The sequence below is a fragment of the Rousettus aegyptiacus genome, unplaced genomic scaffold (genome assembly GCF_014176215.1).
Source record: "Rousettus aegyptiacus isolate mRouAeg1 unplaced genomic scaffold, mRouAeg1.p scaffold_m13_p_12, whole genome shotgun sequence".
Lineage (NCBI taxonomy): Eukaryota > Metazoa > Chordata > Mammalia > Chiroptera > Pteropodidae > Rousettus > Rousettus aegyptiacus.
The window spans coordinates 52,685,646-52,708,389 of NW_023416287.1; the positions used below are offsets into that span (position 1 = coordinate 52,685,646).

Below are 22,744 nucleotides of genomic sequence, written 5' to 3' on the forward strand. Positions count from 1 at the left end.
TAAAAGTAAACCCTAAAAAAGTATGAAGACTTTAAGGAGTGGGTAGGATTTAATCTGGACCAGGCTTTCATAGGGAAGGAAAGACTTCCTCTACTCTCTAGGTTCAATAGCTGGGTTTATCAAATAAATTGACAACATGCAGATTAACAGGAGAAAAAGTATACAAATATGTTAATTTTTTAATATGTCCACAGGAACATCATAGGGAAAAAAAAGTGATTACCTCAAAAAAAAAAAAGATGTGAGATTTAAGAGTCTATATACTGTCTTAATAGAGAAAGGTAGGTGAAGGATAGGCCACTTAAGGGAGAGTAAATGATTTTTAGGCAAGATAAATGGATACATAGAAACATATATGGGAGATGTGATAGTTGTGGCACAGTGGTCAGGGTGAGATGTGGACTTCTCGTCTCCTCTCCTAAGATGAGTTAATCTTCCTTGGTTGATGAAACCCCCAGGAGGGGATGGATGACAGTTAAGTTCCTTTTGGAGAATCTGTCTTTAAGAAGATAAGAGGAGTTCAGAGAAAGCCTCTCTCTATATTTGCTATTCTTCAAGTGCCTTTAGCTCAAAATAATCCATATGCCAAAGAGATATATTTCAGGGTAGCATATTTGGCCACCCTTCACAATCAGTAAACAATTCTTAATCTTTGGGAGAGCAAAAATTATCATGGCTTTTGCCCTTAGGCCTTACTTAGAGCAAGAATTTAGGGCTTTCATATGAGAAACACTAGCTGCTGAGTAGAATAAAGACCAAGAGGAAGGGGTACGTGTGACATTTTTGAAAAAGTGTGTTTGCAGATCTTTTTCACCTAAACAAGGTGAATGCTTAGGTAGGTGACCAGTAAGAGACTAAGTTAATTTTTCAAACCTGGCAGCACATCGGAAACCCCAAAGGTAACTTTTCTGAATAACCTGCTCTGTAGGTGGTTCCTGAATGTCTGTGTTAAAAAAAAAAATTGACCAAATAAAGTTACTAATGGTTCTTGATGCACAATCAGGGTCGAGAACTTCTGGAACAGGTCAGATATTGGAAACTGGATTATAGAAGCTTTAAGTTTCAGAGAAGCCAGTAAGCAGTTGATTGCTATGGACCAGGCATGATGAAGGGGGATAGCTGTCCAAATGGCTAAGCAGAGACATAAAGGAAGAAATGAAACACAAAGTTATGCTGACAGTCATGGGGATATGGGCAGGAGAAAGATGGTATGCAAATAGGAGCCCACTGAACTGTAAGCTTCGGAGGACACCCTGACATTTGCTGCCCCACCCCACAGTGCCCAGTATCTCAACTCACACAATATGAGAGCAGGATAGATTTTTGTCGAGTATATATATATATGAAGAAAATCTGGAAAATTGGAAGGCTGCAAAACATGGTATCTCCAAAACACAATATGGAAATTCGGAAGGATAAATATTTAGAGGAAAAATTGTGAATTCAGTTTTAGATTTACTCAGTTTAAGTAAATAGATATGATAATGGAGATTCAAACATTTCAATTTAGTATACAAAGAAAAATGTAAGGCTTCTAAGTTTTCGTAAGTATCCATAAATCTCTCCTATTGAATTTGTATGTGCCCAGGAGACTAAAATATGCATTAGGCTTCTGACAAGCTAAATCTTTTCTGGGATCTACTGAGTCTACCAGGGGGCTGGTATCCGTTCCAGAGTATTTCTGAGTGAATGACAAAGACACTAAGAGCAATAAGTTAGATAGAGAAGGAATGTGGAAAGAATGGTGCCTGTAAACCACAGATATCCCAAATTAAAATAGAAGGGATTAGATTATAGGGAATGTGTATCTAAATTTCAAAGTAAACTCTAAGCTTCCCACTATGCTTCCCAGTCTAACACATCCCACCAATAACAACAATAACAACAACAACAACAACACCACACACACACACACACACACACACACACACACACACACAGCTTGTTGAGTAAACTCTTGACTAACTTTTTGGAGAACCATAATGTAGAAAGAAATACCCGAGGTCAGTGCACAACGAGAAATCAGTTAGCCACCTATTTCCAAGCCCCACACAAACCCTTTTAAGAATGTGCCACATTATTTATAGATTGATTTCTTAGTGATTTTATATAGGTTACTTGGATGAAAGCTGAAAATCTTTCATACTTTTGTTATTATGTACTGTGTAGTCAAACTTAATAGACTAGAGGCACCCTCTTTTAAATGACTCTATTTTTCCTCTCCTGACACATGGTTTTCCTTATTTTCCCACAATATGGATAAGGGAAGATTCTGGTAGTCTAGTTCATGTATATTTCAGAGCTAAAAACATAACAGTAACATTGACTAGGGGTAGGACGGGATAATGTTAACATCCTCTTCTTCTGTGAAGAACAGTTTAATTAACAAAACAAGACAGTAAGAAAAGAGGGATTATACAGAGGAGGAGGTAAGTCTTTGTAGCTTTTCAGTACTTAATCCACCTATACTATCCATCATATACAAGAAACAAAAAAAGAATTCAAAAAATGTTAATGCCATAGAAAAGAGAGTTGAGTTGCAATTACCTCCAGTCCTGTGATCCTTCCTTAATTATGGAAGAAAGAGCATCTGAAAGAAAACATAAGCAGCTCAGAAATATAAAGCTATTTCTCCCTCTGAAGTCAACATGACAAGTCTTGCTTACAGAAGGAAAGTCTATTTACCTACATATGAACCATACATCTGAATTAGTTGTTTAATTATGATATGACCTTAAGTCACTAATATTCCCTGGAAACTGTAGCTTCTGTGAATTCCTCAGAATTTACCCTGAATATACTCCAAGTTATTAAGCTTTTCAATCATCCACCAGGACTCTGGTCAGGCTGTCAGTTCTTTGGCCCTCCTCTACCTTGGAGCCCCATTACTGAATACTTGATGGTCTTCCTTCCTAGAACTGGAGGCAGTACCAGCCTTGGCATCTATACAGACTATTAATGCACCCACACAGCACCTTTATTTTTCTGTGCACAAATTATTAAAAACACATTTACAGAAATGGCAGAGCTAATGACCACCTCCAATGTCTCCTTGCTGCTCCTTGTTCTCTTTTTGGGAGTTTTCTTCATTTCTGGAATGTCCCCTTCACCAACCTCTCTGCCTTGCTATATTCTATCCCTCTATTAAAATAGCAATGATTTGATAGCATCAGTTTGTCTTTGATAAAATATTTTCACACAAAATGCCACCTCTTTCGAAATGTTTCATTCAATGCCTATTTGAGCCCATCTTTATTTGTAAAATGAAAAATTTCATTTTCTGTTTAGAGCTGGAAGAGTTTCTAAGCTGAACATTAAGCAGGGATAACTTTAAATGCCTTGAATATAAATTCACTTCCTCTGTTTAGCTGCTTAAAGAAAATGGGAACTGCCAAATTAGGTCCTTAGGCCATTGTCTTTTTTTCCCTCAGGTCTTAGGAGTCATTCTCTTCCCATTCCTCTGCCCACGTGGTCTGGACCCAGGGCCAATTATTATGGCACCCTCTGCCTCTCCACCACTGAGAGCAGAGACTCCAAATACAACCTTGTGAGAGGACTATTAGAATCCCTTGGGAAGCTTTTTATCAAACTACTGCTTCCTTCCAGTTTATGCCCTCCTCCTTTTTCTATTTTCCCATGCTTCTCTAAGCCTCATCATCTACCATCCTGTTAAAGAATGCAAATACCCTTGTTGGGGGAGGAAAGGAAAAAGATGTTTATGACCATCCCATAGCCCGGTGATCACACAGGGATACTACAGAAGGAAAATCATGCTCTATGAGCCTTAGTGTCAGCATCCAGGACACTCAGGACAGTTGTGGGAATGAGCTGCTCATAAATCCTTCATAGGCTGGGGAGGGGGGAAGTAGATAGAGTCCTGAACTGTGGAGATATTCACTATTGAGGGTTCAAGTATTAACATGAATGGATATAACTTCGACCAGGATGATTAAACAATACAGTGGAGCAGAAAACTGTTAACAAAGACATAGGCATATAGATGCTTACTAAGAAAGTAAAAGTCAAAAAGACTAAAAGTTTGGCTATTTAATAATAATCTGGAAAATGGCAACAAGGCGCCATCATACTTTCATCTCCCCAAATCACCCCGATAGAAACTGAGCAAGTAGGACAGCAAAAGCCAAACCCCACAGTCAACATCTACAGTACAGCAGTGGGAAAACACATCCCTGTGAACCTCAAATATGTGTGGGTCGGAATAAATTACTGGTGATATTAAGAACTGCATGGTATCAACAAGAATGTTAGAGGAAACAAAAAGAATACAAAAGGGCTTCTGATGGCCCTGAGAGGCCATAGGATCTTGCTGGTTCAAATTAGTGGGTAAACTCAAGAGAACCTTGGTAAGGTCAGCCGGGGCTCCATGGACCCTTACGAGAAACCGTTAACAGACATAACTGATGCCCCCTCCAAGACAAAGCCCCACATTGCACAGAAACTGCTGGGATGAAATCCAAATTGAGCAGGAAAGAAACAAAAGGGCCAAAGGAGACATAAAAAAGAGAAGATCTAGAAAAAATAAGAGAGGAGTAAAGAGCCAGCAAAGAATCAAACATAAGAAGGCCATAATTATAAAGACTTCCAAAAACAGTAGATGTGGGAGCTCTAGAGCTGTGATACTGGGGAGCTATCCTGACCCACCCTTCCCTTTTAAGAGTACAAGAAAACTAAACATTAGTAAATGTCACTGACACATTAGTAAAGAAATAAAGGTGGTCAAATCTATTATAAGGAAAAATAGCAAAGAAATACAATAATGTCTCAACAGATAATAAAAGCATGACAGACATACAAAATGAAAATATTACAATCTAATATTTCAAATCAAACTAAAAATTTGAAACAAATAATAGAAGTTTTGAAAGAACAACCTAACCAATAATTAGAAAAACTAAAAAAGAATCTAACTGGAGAAAACACAAACTTGGAAATGGCCTTTGTAGAATTTAAGAAAATATTAGAAATGAAAGAAAATTTCATTTTAAAATTTCAGACTAAATAAGAACAAATAAACAGTGAATGAACACCATAGAAAATGCCTTAAGAAAAACAAAAAAGAAAAAATGAATATTTTAAAAATAAAAAGATAAAGGCTATCCAGTCATTCCTCTGTATCCACAAAGAATTGGTTTCAGGACCACCCCCTTGAATACCAAAATCCAAGAATACTCAAGCCTCTTGTATAAAATTGAGTAGTATTTGCATATAATCTACATACATCTTCCTATCTACTTTGATTTATCTCTAGATTACGTATGTCTAATGCAATGTAAATGCTATGTGAATTATTATTATATTGTTTAAGGAATAATGACAAGAAAAAAATCTGTACATGTTCGGTACACATGCAACCATCGTAGACCTAACTACATAGTACACATCAATAACATAATATTTTTTAAAAAATGTTTTCAATCCACAGTGAGTTGAAGCTGCAGATATGAAACTCAGGGATGCAGAACCTGCAAATACAGAGGACCAACTGTTAACAGTGATACATTTAACTATGCTTTAGTGATGAGGATAAATTCTGAGAAATGCTAAAGTAATTTCTTGTGCAAACATCACGGAGTGACTTACACAAATCAAGATGGTATAGCCTAGGCTATATGATATAGCCTATTGCTCCTAGGTTACAGCATGTTACTGTATAAAACCACGTGAGATTAAATCAAGCAAAAGAGAAAATGAGGCAAGCAAGAGACATAGTAAGCACAAGATACATGAGACTTCTTCCACAATAATACAGCATCCTGTTTCACAGCAAACACTTTTTATATTAGTAGAAATAATAAAAAATAACATAGTGAATAAGGCAGTAACATCATCATTGTCAAGTATTACATACTGTACATAATTGTGTGTCCTATACTTTTATACAACTGGCAGTGCAGTAGGTTTGTTTATATCAGAATCACCACAGATACATGAGTAACGCATTGTGTTTTGATGTAACATCTCTAGGTGATGGGAATTTTTCAGCTACCTTATACTCTTTTGGGACGACTAATGTATATGTGGTCCGCCATTGACTGAAACACTGTTTGTTATGCAATGCATGACTATACATGAGAAAAATACATAAACGATAAGGAAAGGAAATCCAAGGTACCTATACTAGAAGTCCCTAAAAAAGGAATCAGTGTAATGAAAGAGAGCAAATATTATCAATTATAATTCAAGAAGACTTTTCTGTCCTTGCACTACAATTGAAAGGACATACCTAGCAAAATTTTCCCAGAATGGACTATACCTAAACATAGTCTAGTAGAATTATTGATCTTATAAAAAGAAAAAAAAATCCCTTTGGCTCCACCTGTTTTTAAAAAAGAATTTTCGGATTGCCTAACAAAGCAAATCCAGTAGTCCAGGTTAATACACACACACACACACACACACACACACATACACACACAGTATTTCCCTTTATCCAGTTTCATTCTCCACAGTTTCTGTTCCCTATAGTCAACCAGAGTCCCAAAATATTAAATGGAAAATTCCGGAAATAAGTTTTAAATTGCACAGCTTTTTGAGTAGCATGATAAAATCTCTTGCCTTCTGGCTCCTTCCCGCCCAGAACGTGAATCATCCTTTGTCCAGCATCTCCACACTGTGCATGCTTCCCTGCCTGCTAGTCACCTAGTAGCCGTTGCAGTGATCAGATCAACCACCACAGTATAAATGTTTGTGTTCAAGTGACCTTTATTTTACTTCATGGCTACAAAGCCATTCACATATCCGATGATGGTATATTATAATTGTTTTATTTTGTTATCACTTACTATTGTTAATCTCTTACTGTGCCTAATTTATAAAATTAAGCTTATCACAGGTATGTATGTATAGGAAAAAACAGTATATATACGGTCTTGGAACTTATCACCCATGGATAAAAGGGACTACTGTATTATAATAATATTACATATTATTTTACATATATATACTTTTTTCCACTTGGAATGATATGCATATTATTATTTCAGCATGAGAAAAGTCTGAAAATTATGCTACCGTATATCTAATAAAGGGGAGGGGAATAAAAATATAATGTATTTATAAATTTTATATATTTATATATGTGTATGTTAAAATATTAATGAAAGGATAAATTACAACATTAAAAAATAATTACCTAAATATAGAGGAAGGAAATAACACAGAGGGGATAGGAATAGAAACTAGATTTGTTTTGTAAATTGGACTTTAGAGTCATGTGAAACCTTACATAATTAAAAAAAATTAAATATAAATAAAGCAATCCACAAACATCAAAGCAAAATGAGACAACTGAGCCTGTATATCCAGTAGGTGGCGTAAGGATCCTAAGAGGATCATTCCATGTGACTTTAAAACAGGGATTTATTTGTCCTGAGTGAAACGTTATCATAAGGATAAAAACAACTGCAAAGCTTAATCTGTTTTTGTAACCATTTTGTTGGGAGGATAGTCTTAATATTTATTCTGAGGCCGTTGTGTGTATATATGGATAAAGCAAATGAGTGATTATAATCATGTCATTAAAAACCTGAATATTTGACATGGGAAAAAGATACACAGTAAAAATAAATCTTCCACTGTTGAATTTGAATAGGAAATATCATTATTTCATGTTGCACATTATTTTATTAAATGATTCTTAGCTTTGTCCTCTGAAAAGACAGAAACAGTGCTGAGGTCATGGTCTCCACATACCATTTCACATTGAAAGGAATAAAGAACTCTTTGAAGAAATAGGTGATAATAGGTCTGCAGCAGGAAATGTACAAGTTGATCCCAGAATATCAAAGACTACTTTGGTGAGATCAGAATGCTAATATCAAATTAAAGAGGCTCCCGGCAGCCAAATGTGAGAAATTTTGAAAAGTAATAAATATAGTAACTGCAATGGACTGAAACACATCCAATGTGTTAAAGTTTTTGAATTCCTAAAGAATCTGAAAATAAAATACTATTGATCATTCTTAAAAATGCCAGGAAACCAAAATTATTACTTTAAAAACTAGCAAATAAAGGGAAGAGATCAATATTTGTACTGCCTTCCTTATATAAACTATTCCAAGTAAAGAAGTAGTTGATGAAGAGATGTTTCTTCTTGTAGAATTATTCCATCGAATAAATGAAGGAATTTTAAAATTCCAGTGTCACCATTTACCACCTTTAATGAATTATTAGATCTAGACAATGGTAATCAATGACTGCCCATATCACAAAAAAAAAAAAACCACCAAATGTGCTTCTACGTGGAGGTATACAACCACCCATGGGATATTTTGCCAAGAACTGAACTTCAATTCGATGACATCCCTAGGTCTATTCTATTCAATACTAGCTACATGTGGCTATTGAGCATTTGAAATGTGGCTAGGCCAAACTGAGATGTGCTATAAGTGTAGAATACGCACTAGATCACAAAAGCATAGTATGAAAAAAGAATGTAAACTACCTAAATAATTTTCAATATTGATTACATGCTAAAACAATGTTTGGATGTATTAGATTAAAAATTATATGATCGAAACTAATTTCAACTATTTCTTTTTCTTTTCTTAAATTTCTTATAAAATTTTCAATTCTATTTATGAGTAATGTTAAATTTCTATTTGGACAGCACTGCTCTAATTGTAATTACATCTTACAGGAAACACTTTGAACAGAGGAACATGTCAAATGACACCAGAAGAATGGAAATAGCAAAATCTAGGATTTCAAAAACACTGAAATTTATATTTCTAATCTATTTTAATGAGTCAAAGTTACTCAAAATGTATGTGCCTTAGCATTGTAATTCATGAATAAGGTAGTTCTAAATATTAATATCTATGAAATCATGAATTTGATATTTTAGTTACATTTTCACTGTTGCTCTTAAAAATAAGTACATAATTAAAAATGTATCTCTTTACATTGCCTAAAATAATTTATCACCAGTGGTATATGAACTGCACGATGGAAAACACTGATGATACACAACTTATCCCTCCTGAAATTTTCAATTTTTAAATAACCTGGAAACTTTATTATCTCAGTTTATCAGATATATAGTTATTATTCCCATATAATTAGAAAGCCTTTGTTTAAAATTCACTATGTTCTAAAGCTCCAAATAGCATTCCTACCTCTCAAGAAAATGAACTTATTTTAAAATAATTTTCTTGATTAAAATATAACACAAAACCAAATTATACATGTAAAAATTTTAAAATCCTCTCCATTTTCTCTGCAACTTTCCCCAAATTAGAGATTAAATTGATATATTTATAAAATGTCAGAAACTTTCAAAGTTAGATATTAAATTAAGTTGACTCAGACTTCAACTTCAGTGACATTTCTTACATACCTAACATAACGGGCACCTAAAAATATTAGTTGATTTGTCTCTCAGTTCATTAAATCAGAAATAATGTAAAGGTATCTAAATTTCTATTTTCACTCATTTATGAAAAAAAAAATATGCAAGTTTAGCAAGCTCTAATCTTTTATCAAGACAAATAAATATGATAAAATGTCTAATCCACCAAAAGATATCTTACACACTCACGTAGCAATACGCTGATAAATACAGAATATACATATTTAAAATCTTGAAATTTCTTTTATGCACACTGCACCAAAGCGAGAGAACACTAGGGGGCAGTGCTGTTAGCACGAAGATCTCATGAGGATCCCAAAGGACAGCTCAAATCAAATTACTAACCACTAAGGTGATAAATGAGGTCAAAGCAACAAAGAAATTGGCCTTTCTTTTCTGACGTTATATGGACCATGTATGCATATTAATCACAACCTTCAGGAAGAGACGCTTTGCTGAAACTGTGAGCCCTTTAGTTTGGTGACAGTCTTTTGATGACATTTTCGCTTCAGTTCAACTCAATTGAATTCCAAGTCAACAGAATTAGGTAATTAGCCCTATTGCTTCACAGCCTTTTGACTAAGATCAGTGAAGTTGTTAACCCATAATGTCATTCACTACCTACAAAAAGAATAGGGTCAAAACTAAAAAACAAAACACTATAAAATCTTTTTATATTTTTTAAAATTATATTTTTGTCTATTTCAAGAGCATAAAATTCTTGTGAGCAGTGACTTTATGGTACAGTTTGCAGAGTATTGGGAATAGTCTACAGATGGTTAATATATCATAATAAAGTAAACATTTATGTGTCAGATGCAGAACAAGCAGACTGCTAAGCTCTAATACCTTTTAATATGAGGTGAATTTTCTAATATTCAAGTAACAAGTCAATTTTTTCTTTTTCTTTTAGAATATTAGAATCTAAGTATTATATGAGCTATATTCTGAATTGTGGATTGACTTACTTGAATTTTAATAAATCTTTCTAGAGAGTTCACATAATTTAGTTTTGAACAATTGTTGAAAGTCTGTTTGGAATATATAATTTAGCAGCAGGTGGTTCAGGTGATTATAAAAGTGCATGATTAATATAATTAATCCTAGTCGATTCTGATTCATTTCTTCAGAGCTTTTTGGCTTTTAAATTGTACCTGGAATTTCTATAGCCTATTTGTCTTGGGATTTTATAGACAATAAGTGGTCCACCCTTCTCCATATAGTGACAATCATCTAAGCTTTTTGCAACTAGAAATTTCAGCTCTCCATACTTTCTCTCAGGTTTGAGGCATTTTTAGTCTCACTGTATCAGTCAGAATTCCATTGGCAAGAGACCTCAATTCAAAAGGTCGAAATGAGTAGGTCCTGCATGTGTGGGCTTTCCATAAACAAGCTTTGTCTCTTTGTCTACTTGCTGCTGAAGAAATGTGAACAAATGGAATGAGTTTATACATTTTTGCCAAGGGTGAAGCTATTTTGTGATTTTTTACAGCCTTCCTATATGCAATCCAGTTAAAAAATTGACTTGATTATCTTCTTATCTTCTGAGCAAAATTTAAAAACTGCATTCTGTTACCTGTATTGGGGTAGATTTAATATTGCTGGGTTCTCTTGTGAACTACCAGGGCACATTTTCTCACACCTTTTACAAATCTTTAAGGTCTCTCAGAGATAAATAATCTTGATGGTTATGACAAAAATTTTTTATTTCTTTTATAAATGTTTGCATATTTATCAATTTCAATATTTATACTTCAGTTTGTTTTTCCAGGTTATACAGGTTACTAACAATGAGACCTAATTAAAATAGGTAGTTTTTATGTGTATTTTTATTTTTTGAAAAATAATGATGAAAAAGCTAACAGATCTGTGCCTTTAAAAAGAATCTGTAACTTGGTTCAAAGGAGCAAGCAGAGTCACTAGATTTCCCTACTTTGCAAAAGAGTCGCCTGGCCAAGGATGTTCTAAACAAGAAAAGATTCTTGAAATCTTAAAAAAGGGAAAACTAATTTAAGGAGGTAAACCCATAAAGTAAGAACTTTTTAATGAACATTTTCAAGGTATACAGGAAAAAAATTGCAATTAGTAAAAGGATTTTTCTACATACACTGCCTAATTAAGCTAGATTTATCCTGTTTATTCTGAAAGTAATTCAATCAGATTAGCCATCAGGGGAGAGGAGGACTCTGAAATGTAGAAGCCCAATCTCCAGAGATAAAACCTCTTTCATTTGTCATTTTTAGAAAAGTCACAAAGAATTGCATTTTTCCCTGGTTTTCAATATAGAAAGTATGTCAAGGCAAGACAAAAAAATAAAATGAAGTTAAAGTGGTTAGTTATGAGATAATCAACAACTGTACTGAAAAAGTATACGGTTGTTGCATTTTAAATGTAATACAGTGTAATGCATTTTTCTTTTTGTAGGGAAAGGGGCAAAACAAGATATTAGAGCCCTAGTCTGGAGGGTAAGTGTGATATTAACATATTAAAGCAAGAATGTGCTGAAACATATATTGTGCAGTTTTAGCTGCCTCAGCCCCATTCAGTCATAGCTTTGGGAGAAGGGAGCAGGGCAATTGCCAGAGAGAAAGTATCTCCCTGGATCTCCAGGCTGCTTGAGCTGTGGGTCTTCCAGGCACACTGTAGGAGTAAGCAAGGCAGCAGGCTGCCTCTGTGATATGATTTCCAGAACACCTCAATCCCACATTTCCACGACTCCCACTGGACAATGCTGGAAATTGCCCTGACAGAACTTCCTCACCAGCTTAAGGCTTTGCCTCCTGACATAAGACAACAGCGTCTCACCACCCTTCTTTTTGACTCTACCCTACCCCCTGCCGCCACCAAAAATAAAGAGGGAGACATAGAAATACAAATGTATAAGAATCATTTGAATATTGTGAAAGCCTGAGCAAGATATCAGGCAAAAATCATAAATCTAAGAATGTAGTGGTACTTTAGAGATTCAAAAAATGAGCTTTTTAACCTAAAGTCAGGGCTGGAATACGTCAAAGTATACTTTTGGGATCAGTAGGACAGAATAACTGAAGTCTCGGGTGGATGGTTAATGTGGCATAGAGTATAGCTGGTCCATCCACACATCCTGTTGTATTCATTTGTTATACTGTACAAGCCATCCTACAGCCTCTGGGTGGACAACGTCAATGGATAGTATGCCTTTGTTCTCTTCCACTGACATCCAGGTGCTCATGGGCTTGATTCCTACCCACAGTGACTACGGGAATCAATACAGTTCCTTTCCCATGTGCTCTGCCACTTTGTTAAAAACACAGGAGTCACTGTAACCTCTTTCTCATCCTCTTCAGCTTTAATTTCTTTTCTGAGTCCAGCAGAGGTGGGGAATGGGAAATAGACCCAAGCCTCCCTGATAAGAAGAACAACAGCCAAACTCCCCTGTCCCCACCAGAAACATATTTTGATGAGAGAGAGAAGCACCAGAAAATGCTGAGCACCCAAGGACCTGAGAAGCCCTACAATGGAGGGTGGGTGGGGTGGGCAGAGGGTCTGAGGTTTTTTCCATAAACCCATGTGGAAAGGACTGTGATGAGGAATTTCACGTTCAGATTTGCATCTAGTTGTTCATTTAAGTAGTGAGACTCAAGAACTGGTGTTCAGGAAATTCTCAAGCATATTTAGAGCTATCTGGATCCATGTCCTTGAACTGTGATCAAAACTCGATTTCCAGGTCTTGGTTGAACGTAAAGAAATAAATGGTACAAGTCATAAAGAAAGTACATGCACAGTTGCTACTCTGTTAGCCACTGAAATTCAAGAGCTAAGACAATGTTCTTAAAAATATGTCTCGAAATCTATAATTATGGCATGTAAGAAAGACAATATCATAATATATAATTAAATAGTCATCATAGAATTATTACTTTTGAATAAATTATGACCTTGAATGTATCTAATGAAATTATAGAAGTGTAAATATATCTGAACATCCTCCTTTTAGACTTTAATAATTATTATAATAATTATAATACTAGCTTAGAGTGTTGTCCTATGGATTGAGTTTAAATGTGTAAGTCACTTGGAACAGTGCCTGGCACAGAGTAGATCCAATATAAGCACTTACTATTGTTATATAGATATAATTTTTTATAATTATGTTCATAATTAAATTTTAGAATTTTAAAATGGGTTGAAAGCTTCACATTCATTTAAGTCAGTGATTTTCAACCATTTTTTAGCAGCAAAATTCATTTTTCAAAATTCTTTCTGCAAACAAAAAGGTGGTGGGGGGACCCCGGTGAGTATGCCAGATAAAGAGAAACCTCTCTTAGTGAGGTTGGGCCCAGATCTGCATCAGCAGCAGTCCCCTTGAGTCAGCTCTGGAACACAGTCCAAAAACTAAGCTAAAGCACCCTACCATTTTACAGATGAGGAAAACAAACTAAGGAGGTAAAGCTAGCACATTTGTACTGCTTTCCAGAAAATTCCTAATACCTAATCTACCTGGAAACAAATGCTCTTTGCAGGGCGATACTCAAGATATTTAGTCACCAACTTGAATATCCCTGCCTAGCTGGTAGACTGGTGCTGTTGGTCCCTCTGGCGTCAAGCATTATTAACTCATTAGTTGCTAAATTACAGGGCATTTTTGTGGGAGACAGGCTGTCACAGTAGAGGGTCTAGGGAACCAGGGGGCTCAGGACAATGGTATAAAAGTGATTTTAACAAATGGTGATTTTCAACAATGTATAGTCATTGAACACATAACAACTCAATGTCATCTCTGGGTGTTTGAGATGTCCTCGGCAGCCTGGAAAAAAAACCCACATCAGATTGCAACCCTGCTGAGAACAGCTATACTATAAATGGAAACTGGAAAACTGTATCTATTTCCTCTCAGTTGGTCTTTCTAGAAATAAAGTTCTGTTCTCCTCTGGCCTCCTCCAAAACATTTAGGCATTAATTTTCTTCCCCCCCCAAAAAACTACTGATGATTTTCACCATTTTTAAAGAAGATAAGTGTGAATCACTTCTCTTAGGTGGGAAAGAATAATGTGAACCAAATATCCATTGCCATAAATGAGCATGTCTGTAATAAAGAAGTATTGTTAAGTTGAAATAAAATTCTTAAACCCAGGTCACTGCAGACAATCTAACAGTAATTGTCTGAGAGAAATTGCAAATGATTGCTTTGCCTTTATCATTCAAAAATAAGTTGATGAATCCAAAGTGATAGCTGAAAGCTACTAATTGTAGGAGTTGATCTGTAGCTTCATCTTTACAAGAGAGTATACAAAAATACTTGTTATTCCCTTGCACTTATTTAAACAAAGGACTTCTTCCAGTGGTTCTTGACACAGACTACCTACTACATAATGGGCAGGTGATAGTGACAGGAGGCGGGGGGGGGGGGGGGGGGGGTGGTAGGTAAAGACCTGCAGGGTGCCCTAAATGGGAGAACTAGTAGGCTGAATTTGAATGGGAAAAAGGATGTTCCAGAGATATATGGGGAGAAGTAGGAGTGAGCAGTGAAGCATTGTGTGAGTTAGAGGGACAATCAAAGCATGTAAAAACAGCTTATAATTGGAGTTAGGATGGCTTCTTGTAACTTCACAAAGTTTAGATTTCCCATGTCAAAGGCTACAGAGCTCTTTAGTAAATTATTTCTGGAGGGAAGGAGAGAAGCATGGGAGAAAATTCATTTAAGCATATGACTTAAAATGAAGAGCATTTGGCTAATGAGTAAGCAGCTGTTTGGTTAAGCAAATGACTCATGCTGGGATATTTATGGAGCACAACTATTCTTCAAGCCTGCAAAAATGTAAAAAAAAAAAAAAAAAGTCTCCCTAAGATTCAAAAACAGATGTTTCTGCGTTTATGAGAAAAGAACTATTGAAAAATAAGTTCATCCTTCAGGTTTATCAATTTATCTATGAAAACACGTATGAGTCTTCCTAAGAAGTCCTACATTTATTTTCATTGAACAGAGAATATTTACAGAGTACTTGTTGGATGCCAAGCATTGTTCTATGCAAAATAAAAAAATAAAAAATAAGACAAAGGTCCCAGCCTAGAGAAGTAAAGTCTGATCGGAAAGTTATATACCTCCGAAATCACTAATGAAAAGTGATTTTTTAAATGACAACATATGAGTGCCGTAGACTATAAGTGGCATAATGTTTTATTTGCTTATAATATAATTAATTGTATTCATTATATCTTAATTATATAATTATAATATTATATATTAATATCATTTATATACTAATAACATTAATATATATTATTATAACTTATAATTAATAGTTGGTATTTATTGAGAGTTTGACATGAGTCAGGTCTGTGCATTTGAGACCTCTTATTAGAAGAAAAGCATATATTCCAAAGAGAGTTTAAAATGGAACTAAAAGAAATATTACGTATCACATGAGAAGAAAGGGAGACAAGTGTTTAACGATAGCCTGAGTTAAGAGATGGCCATTGGAATGAAGCATCACAATTGGCTCAGAGGTATTTGCTAATCAAGACAGAGAAACAGGATATAATATAGAAGCTTGAGGCATATCATCTAGCTGCTAACGTTGAATAAGGGTTCAAACAGGAATTCTAACAGAAATAACCTTTGAAGACTGGGTAAGATCCGATAAATGGAAGGAATTTCTGAGAAGAGAAAATGGCTTGAGCAAAAACAATGAGCAGAAACAGGAGACAGTCACCACTCACTCACTAAGCACAGACATGCTCAGATCAGTAAGTAAACCCACTTGATTAGAATGGAGGAGACACACATGGAGAATAATGGGCAGCAAAGACAGTCAAGAATCAAATGCCACAGGGCTTTCAAGACAGCCTTAGTTCTTTGGGCAGGCAAAAGGCTCAAAGATTGAAATATATTTGCAGAGAAAAGATAATTCTGTGCCGAGTGCAACATGCATGGCTACACATCAGACTAGAAGGAGGAGTCTGGTTAGGAGTTTACTGTAGATTGGCCCAGGGAAAAAGGTACAGTGGGACTGCTAAGATCAAGGCAGATGGAATGGCAAAGAAAGGAAAATGAAGAAGTGCAATGAAAGTTGATGACAACTAAGCTGTGGGAAGCATAAAAGGAAGAAAATGAAAGATGGCTTTAGAATCTAAAGCCTGAGTGACCAGATGCAAGTGATATGAGTAAACCTTTCTCATCAGACAAGAAATTATTTAGACATATTGGGTTTAGAGTGCTGGCTAAGCTCATACAAAAGATGGACTCATTAAATAAAGTCTCTTATGCAGCTAAAATATGTGAAACTGGAACTTAGTAGCTAAGTGGAGACTTGGGATACCTATTTGAATCATCTAGTACAGGTGACACTTGGGACAGTTGAAGTGATGAGATCTTTGAAAGAATGTTGAGGGAAAAAAGCACCTTTACTCAAAGGAAGACTATTGATGGATACCTTCTCATAGAAGGTGTCTGAGTTTACTACGGCTCTTGGTTTCTCCTATGGCCTCACTCCTTGCCTTGCAGAGGGAAGTCTTCTCCTTGTGTGTGTCTGTGTCCTAATCTTTTCTTTTTATAAGGACATCAGCCATGTTGGATTAGGACCCATCTATATGACCTTAAATTTAATTCTCTGTTTAAAGGCCTCATCTCCAAATACGGTCACATTTGGCAGCATTGAGGGTTAGAACTTCAGCATGTGAATTTTGGAGGAACACAGTTTAACTCATAATGGAAGGTAAGAAAACTCTTATAACGGGGAAGAGAATGAGCAGCAAACTTTTAACAGAAGCAAAGGACCAGCGAGTTAAACACTCCTCTCTCTGTTTGTATGTTAAGTGATACCAGAATTGATATCCTCTGAGATCTTCCTCAAATAAATATCTCCCATACGTAATAACATTGCAGAGTTCACTTTTAACATCTTATCTTTTCAATTCTGCATATCAAAAATAACCTAAATGAAGCATATATATGCCTAATTAGCTGCAAAGCTCACATGACATCTAGGTGGAGTTAATTTTTTTAGAGGTAATTTTTTTTACCTATAAAATCTACATCCCAAAAAGAAGGTAGAAATCACAAGGAGTGATGGTTAAGATATTGTACACTTTGTTTTATGATTTTCTCTTTTTTTCTTTTAAAAGTCTACAAACTGGGTAAGTCTCCAAAGCCTTCCCATTCAATGAAGGTGTTTTTTAATTTTCTCCTGTCTATCCACAGGACCCTCTTCTTCTCTTCTTTCCATCATTTCTAACCAAATAGACCTCTCTGTGCCTTTCTTTTAATTCAGAATTTCCAATGACCTGTCTTTTTATATCTCTATTTCAAGTCACAGTTCCAGATTCTTATGGTAGCATTTTAATAGTCCCTGCTGTCGCTGTAGGGCTGTTAGCTGAAAACTGCCTCACTGTAAACTTCCTACTGATTATGTTGTCTTTTCAAAAAATACTATAGACTATAGAGTAGGCTAATAATTTATTTCTCCATACCGATATCTTTTACAAATGCTTCTTTTCACAATGGAAGGGGTTTTGTTTTGTTTTGTTTTGTTTTGTTTTTTAATTTCAGATTTTTTTGTTCTTGGCAGAAGGTGGAGTATGAGGAATTCCATAATCTTACATTGTGGTGTTAATCATTCTTTGCTCAGTTTATGTTCTTTTAGAGATTTAATCTGATATTCACTTTCAACAGAGAACCCAAAGCATTTTTTAACCTAAATATATCTCAGGTAAACTGGTACTCCAGAGAGAGCTCATTTTGTATGTTACTTAGTGGAAAATATATCCTCACCTCTCAGCTAGTAGGACTTAGAAAAAGACAGATCTTTTGTGGGTCTTAGCTGTCTCATCTGCTAATGGCATATACATTAGGAAAATGAGATATAAGTTAGAAGTGTTGAGTTTAGTATTCTGTTAGAACATATAAGTAAATTTGTCTTTATAGCATTGTTTTGAGATTAAATGAGTACCTGGCATACAGTTGCTTCCAAGAAATGATAGCCATTAATATTATTATAATTCAAGATATCTTTTGCCTTTTCCTGCTGGATATTCCCTAAACTCTTGGAAATACTAGATTAATGAGTAAGAAACATATATGCTTATAACTTTGCCCTGGGCTATCAAATAAGGCAAGATCAATCTATAACACAAACATTCTTTTATATTACTCTAAAAAGAAACTTCAAAAAGAAACCTCTACTGAATATGTATTCTAGTATTTTCTATAAGGTAAATTTTATAGGAACCTATGTTTCTGATATGTGATTATAATTTTTGAGATACAAACAAAAGTGATTTTATTTTACTCTTCAGTCATTGTATTAAAGTTTAATAATTGTAGAAAACTACATTTAAGAAATAAAATTTAAACAAATCTTTTAAAATATATAAGCAATTGAGGTTTCTTATTTTCATCTTTCATTATTCCATCATAATCTCAAACCAAATCAATAAGTAACTATTCATCACCTAAACTCTGTAAGAAATTGTACTGGAATGTTGTAGAATATTCAAAGAAATACAAAATAGGCTGCTTGCCAACTTGAGATTTCAGTCCAGCAGGAAAGAAAAGGCATAATGATGAGGGGAAAGAGGACTATAACTGAAAGGAAGGTCTTAAAGTACTGCTGTTTGTCAGGCACATCAATAGTAAAAACTTATCATAGGTTATCCCACTGAAACCTCACCACATCTCTGAGAGGTGCCTGGCATTACCCTATTGATGTTCAGAAGAGGTAAATTACCAGCCCGAAATTACAGACCTCTGTCTTCCTCTGAAAGCATAAGTATTTTCTATATTATAATATCCATCATGAAAACTTAAAAGCCAACAGCAATAGCAACAACTTAATAATAATAATAAACAGTCAAGATAATAACAAAAGTTGTCATATGGTAATAGCAATGAAAAGTATGTATTTTAGAAGATCAGAGAAGGAACAATCAACAGATTAGGATGATCGAGAAAATTCCTACAAATGTAACCCAACACTATACTATATGTATGTATATGGTATAATATTATATATATGGTACAGAATACCACAAATTCTCTAATATCCAGTCCAGTCCATTCTGAGGCACCGAGACAATATTTGATCAGTTCTTTATTTCAATTTCAAGCATTTTATTCCAACCAATACATAATCTGAAGAACATTAGAAATTGGGTGACCTTTTCTCACCTAGTCAACTCTCTTCTGAGCTCTTTATAGCTCCTTCCTGCCCTTAGCAACAGCTCCTTCTGGAGCATCATGGGCCACTCCTTTCCAATGGGCAGGGAACATTCCCTAGAGACTCTTCCTTCCTTTCCCCTGTGGTCCCTAAATCCTTCTGTAACCTTTTAACTACCTTACCCCAATGCCTTACCTCCTCTTATGTATGACTCAAGTGTGAGTTGCTATCTCAGCTATGCCTGAGTTATGCTTGTGTGTCCATTTCCTAGCAAACTTTGAGTCATATCACAAAAGGTAGAAGAGGAGGAAGAGGAGAGAAAAACCAAGGCTTATCCAGAAATAACTATAACCTAGTTTTTTAAAGATAGTCTTATTTAATAAATAAATTACATTGTTCCTGCTGTGGCAAATTCCCTACATTCTGCCTCTTCAGAAATATGGACCTGTCATAGACAGGTATTTCTAATTTTTAATTGTCTTGTTTTTAAAGTTTCACTGTTACCAATGTTTTTTGTTATTTTAGCATCCTTCAAAAATAGGAATCTATATAAAAATGAACTAAGACCTTGTCTTTGAAAAGCAGCGTCGGAGAATGTCCAAGTAGTGAGCATGTGGGTATATTATCTGGACCCCAAAGGAAGAACAATGCAATGAAAATTGTCGAGATTTTCTTTTTCAGAGAAGAATAAGAAAGCTAAGTGGCAGTAACACCTGCATATCTAATGCAAAGCTCAATTATTTTGCTAGAAATTAAAAAAAGTCCTTCCTTTTGCAAACATAATTTAAATCACATTGAACAAAATTACCATGGGCAAAGATGAAAATCCCACCTCATTTTGGGCAGACATTATAATGCCATGAGCACTTCCTACTCCTGCTCATCAGGCACTGCTCCAAAACCTGATCTCTCTAATTTAGCAAAGTCTTTCTTATATAGCTGATGCTTCTATTCAAAGCTGGACCACTGCTCCCAGGCCCTGCTACCTCCAATTAACACAAGAATCATTTGAGGCAGTATGTGCCACCTCCAGAGTAGGCCATGATGCATCAGGTCAGATCCTTTCAGCCATTTCCCTTCTTTCTTCTCACTGTCTCTACCTCTCATTATATCTTCATTCTGCATGCAACCACATCACCCAGACAAGTGGATTATTCTCATGCTTTCCACATACTCTTTATTTAATTCTACATCCAGAACTTTGCTACATTTCCTCTTCTGCCTCTGTCCATCAAAATTTGCCCTATACACACAGTAAATTTCAAATGAAAGAGAATCTGCGTGTTCAAAATCAAACTATAATTAAACCAGGGGGAAAAAAATGGTCTTAATGTTTTAGAATGGGAAGACTTTTAAGCTTCATAACAGTAGAAGAAACTATAAAAGCTAAATTAACACAATTGAATACATAACATTTCAATACTTTATTGTGACTTAAATAAAATGAAATATATTAGCAAAAAAACTATATAAAAATATCAGCAGATTGTATGTCAAGACAATCTAAAAATATAGCTACTAAAGAGTCTCATAGACACATAGTAACAATTTAACATCACTAGCAATTTAAAAGAATGCAAGTTTAAATCATGCAATTTTTTCCTATCACATTAACATATTTTTAATATGTCATCAGAGATTAAGTCATAAGGATAATGGTACTTTTATGCCTTGCTGATAGCATTATGATTTAATAGAGATCTCTTGAAAAACAATTTGGTTCATATATTAAATGCTAAAAATGGATCATGCCTTTGACTCAATGACTCTATTACAAGAAATTATTTTTAAAATTAATTTAAATCTCTTCAATAAGTGGTGTTGAGAATTGGACAGCCACACACAAAAGAATAAAACTGGACCACTATCTTATACATACAAAAAAATTAAAATGGATAAGATTTGAATATAAGACCCAAAACCATGAAACTGCTAGAAGAAAACCTAGAGGGATAAGCTCCTTGATATGTGCCTTGGCAATGATTATGTTGGATTTGACACCAAAAGCAAAGGCCACAAAGCAAAAATAAATAAGTGCTACTATATCAAGCTAAAAAGTTTCTGCATAGCAAAAGAAACCATCAACAAAATGAAAAGGCAACATGCAGAATGGGAAAAAAAAAGTTTGGAAATCATATTTCTTATAAGGGGTTAATATCTAAAATATTAAAGAACTCATACAACTCAATAGAAAAAAATTCAATTAAAATTTGGGCAGAGGATCTGAATAGCCATTTTTTCAAAGAAATACAAATGGCCAGCAGGCACATGTAAAGGTACTCAACAGCACTATCATCAAGGGAATGCAAATCAAAACCACAATGAGATATCACCTCACACCTGTTAGAATGGGTGTTATAAAAAAGACAATGAATAATTGTTGGTGAGGATCTGAAAAAGTAGGAAACCTCATGCACTGCATTGTAAATTGGTGCAGCCACTATGGAAAAATATATGGAGTTTCCTCAAAAAATTAAAAATAGAATTACTGTATGATCCAGCAATTCCACTTGTGGGTAAATATACAATATAACTCTCTTGAACAAATCTTTGCACTCTCATGTTTATCATGTCATTATTTGCAATAACCAAGACATGGAATCAACCTTAGTGTCCATCAACAGAATGGATAGATATAGATATAGATATAGATATAGTAGATATAGATATAGATATAGATATAGATATAGATGATATAGATATATATTAGATATAGATATAGATAGATATAGATATAAATGATATAGATATAGATTAGATATAGATAGATATAGATATAGACATAGATACACACATACATATATATACATACATACATAAAACTATACATATACATATATCTTTATATATATATACACATATAGCTTTATATATATATATAATGGATTAGTCAGCCATAAAAAAGGAAACCTTGTCATTATCAACACTATAAATGGACCTTGAGGGAATTATGTTAAGTGAAATAAGAGAGAAAAAGACAAAAATACTGTATGATCTCACTTATATGTGTGTCTGTAAGAAAAAAATGAACTCATAGATACAGAGGACAGATTGGCAATTGCCACAGGCAGGGAGAAGGGGGTAGAAAAAATGAGTGAGGGTGGTAAAAAGGTACAGACTTCCAGTTATAAGTCCAGGCAATGTAATGTGCAGCATGGCGACTACAGTTAACTCTGCTGTATTGTATATTTTAAAGTCGTTTAGAAAATAGATCTTAAAAGTTCTTACCACAAGACAAAAA

The 22,744-nt window shown here is 34.7% G+C and overlaps 1 protein-coding gene across 15 annotated transcripts in view; it reads left to right on the plus strand.

The window, feature by feature from the left end:
• DLGAP1 (DLG associated protein 1) overlaps positions 1-22,744 on the plus strand; it is a 782,830-nt gene that overhangs the window by 380,652 nt on the left and 379,434 nt on the right. Inside the window, exon 1 of one of the 15 annotated variants that reach the window (XM_036229051.1) lies at positions 15,647-17,064. The exons of the other annotated variants lie outside the window; for them this stretch is intronic. The gene's annotated coding sequence lies outside the window, so the exon portion shown is untranslated. Of the gene's footprint in view, positions 1-15,646; positions 17,065-22,744 lie in introns of those variants that run through there. 15 annotated transcript variants of the gene reach the window in all.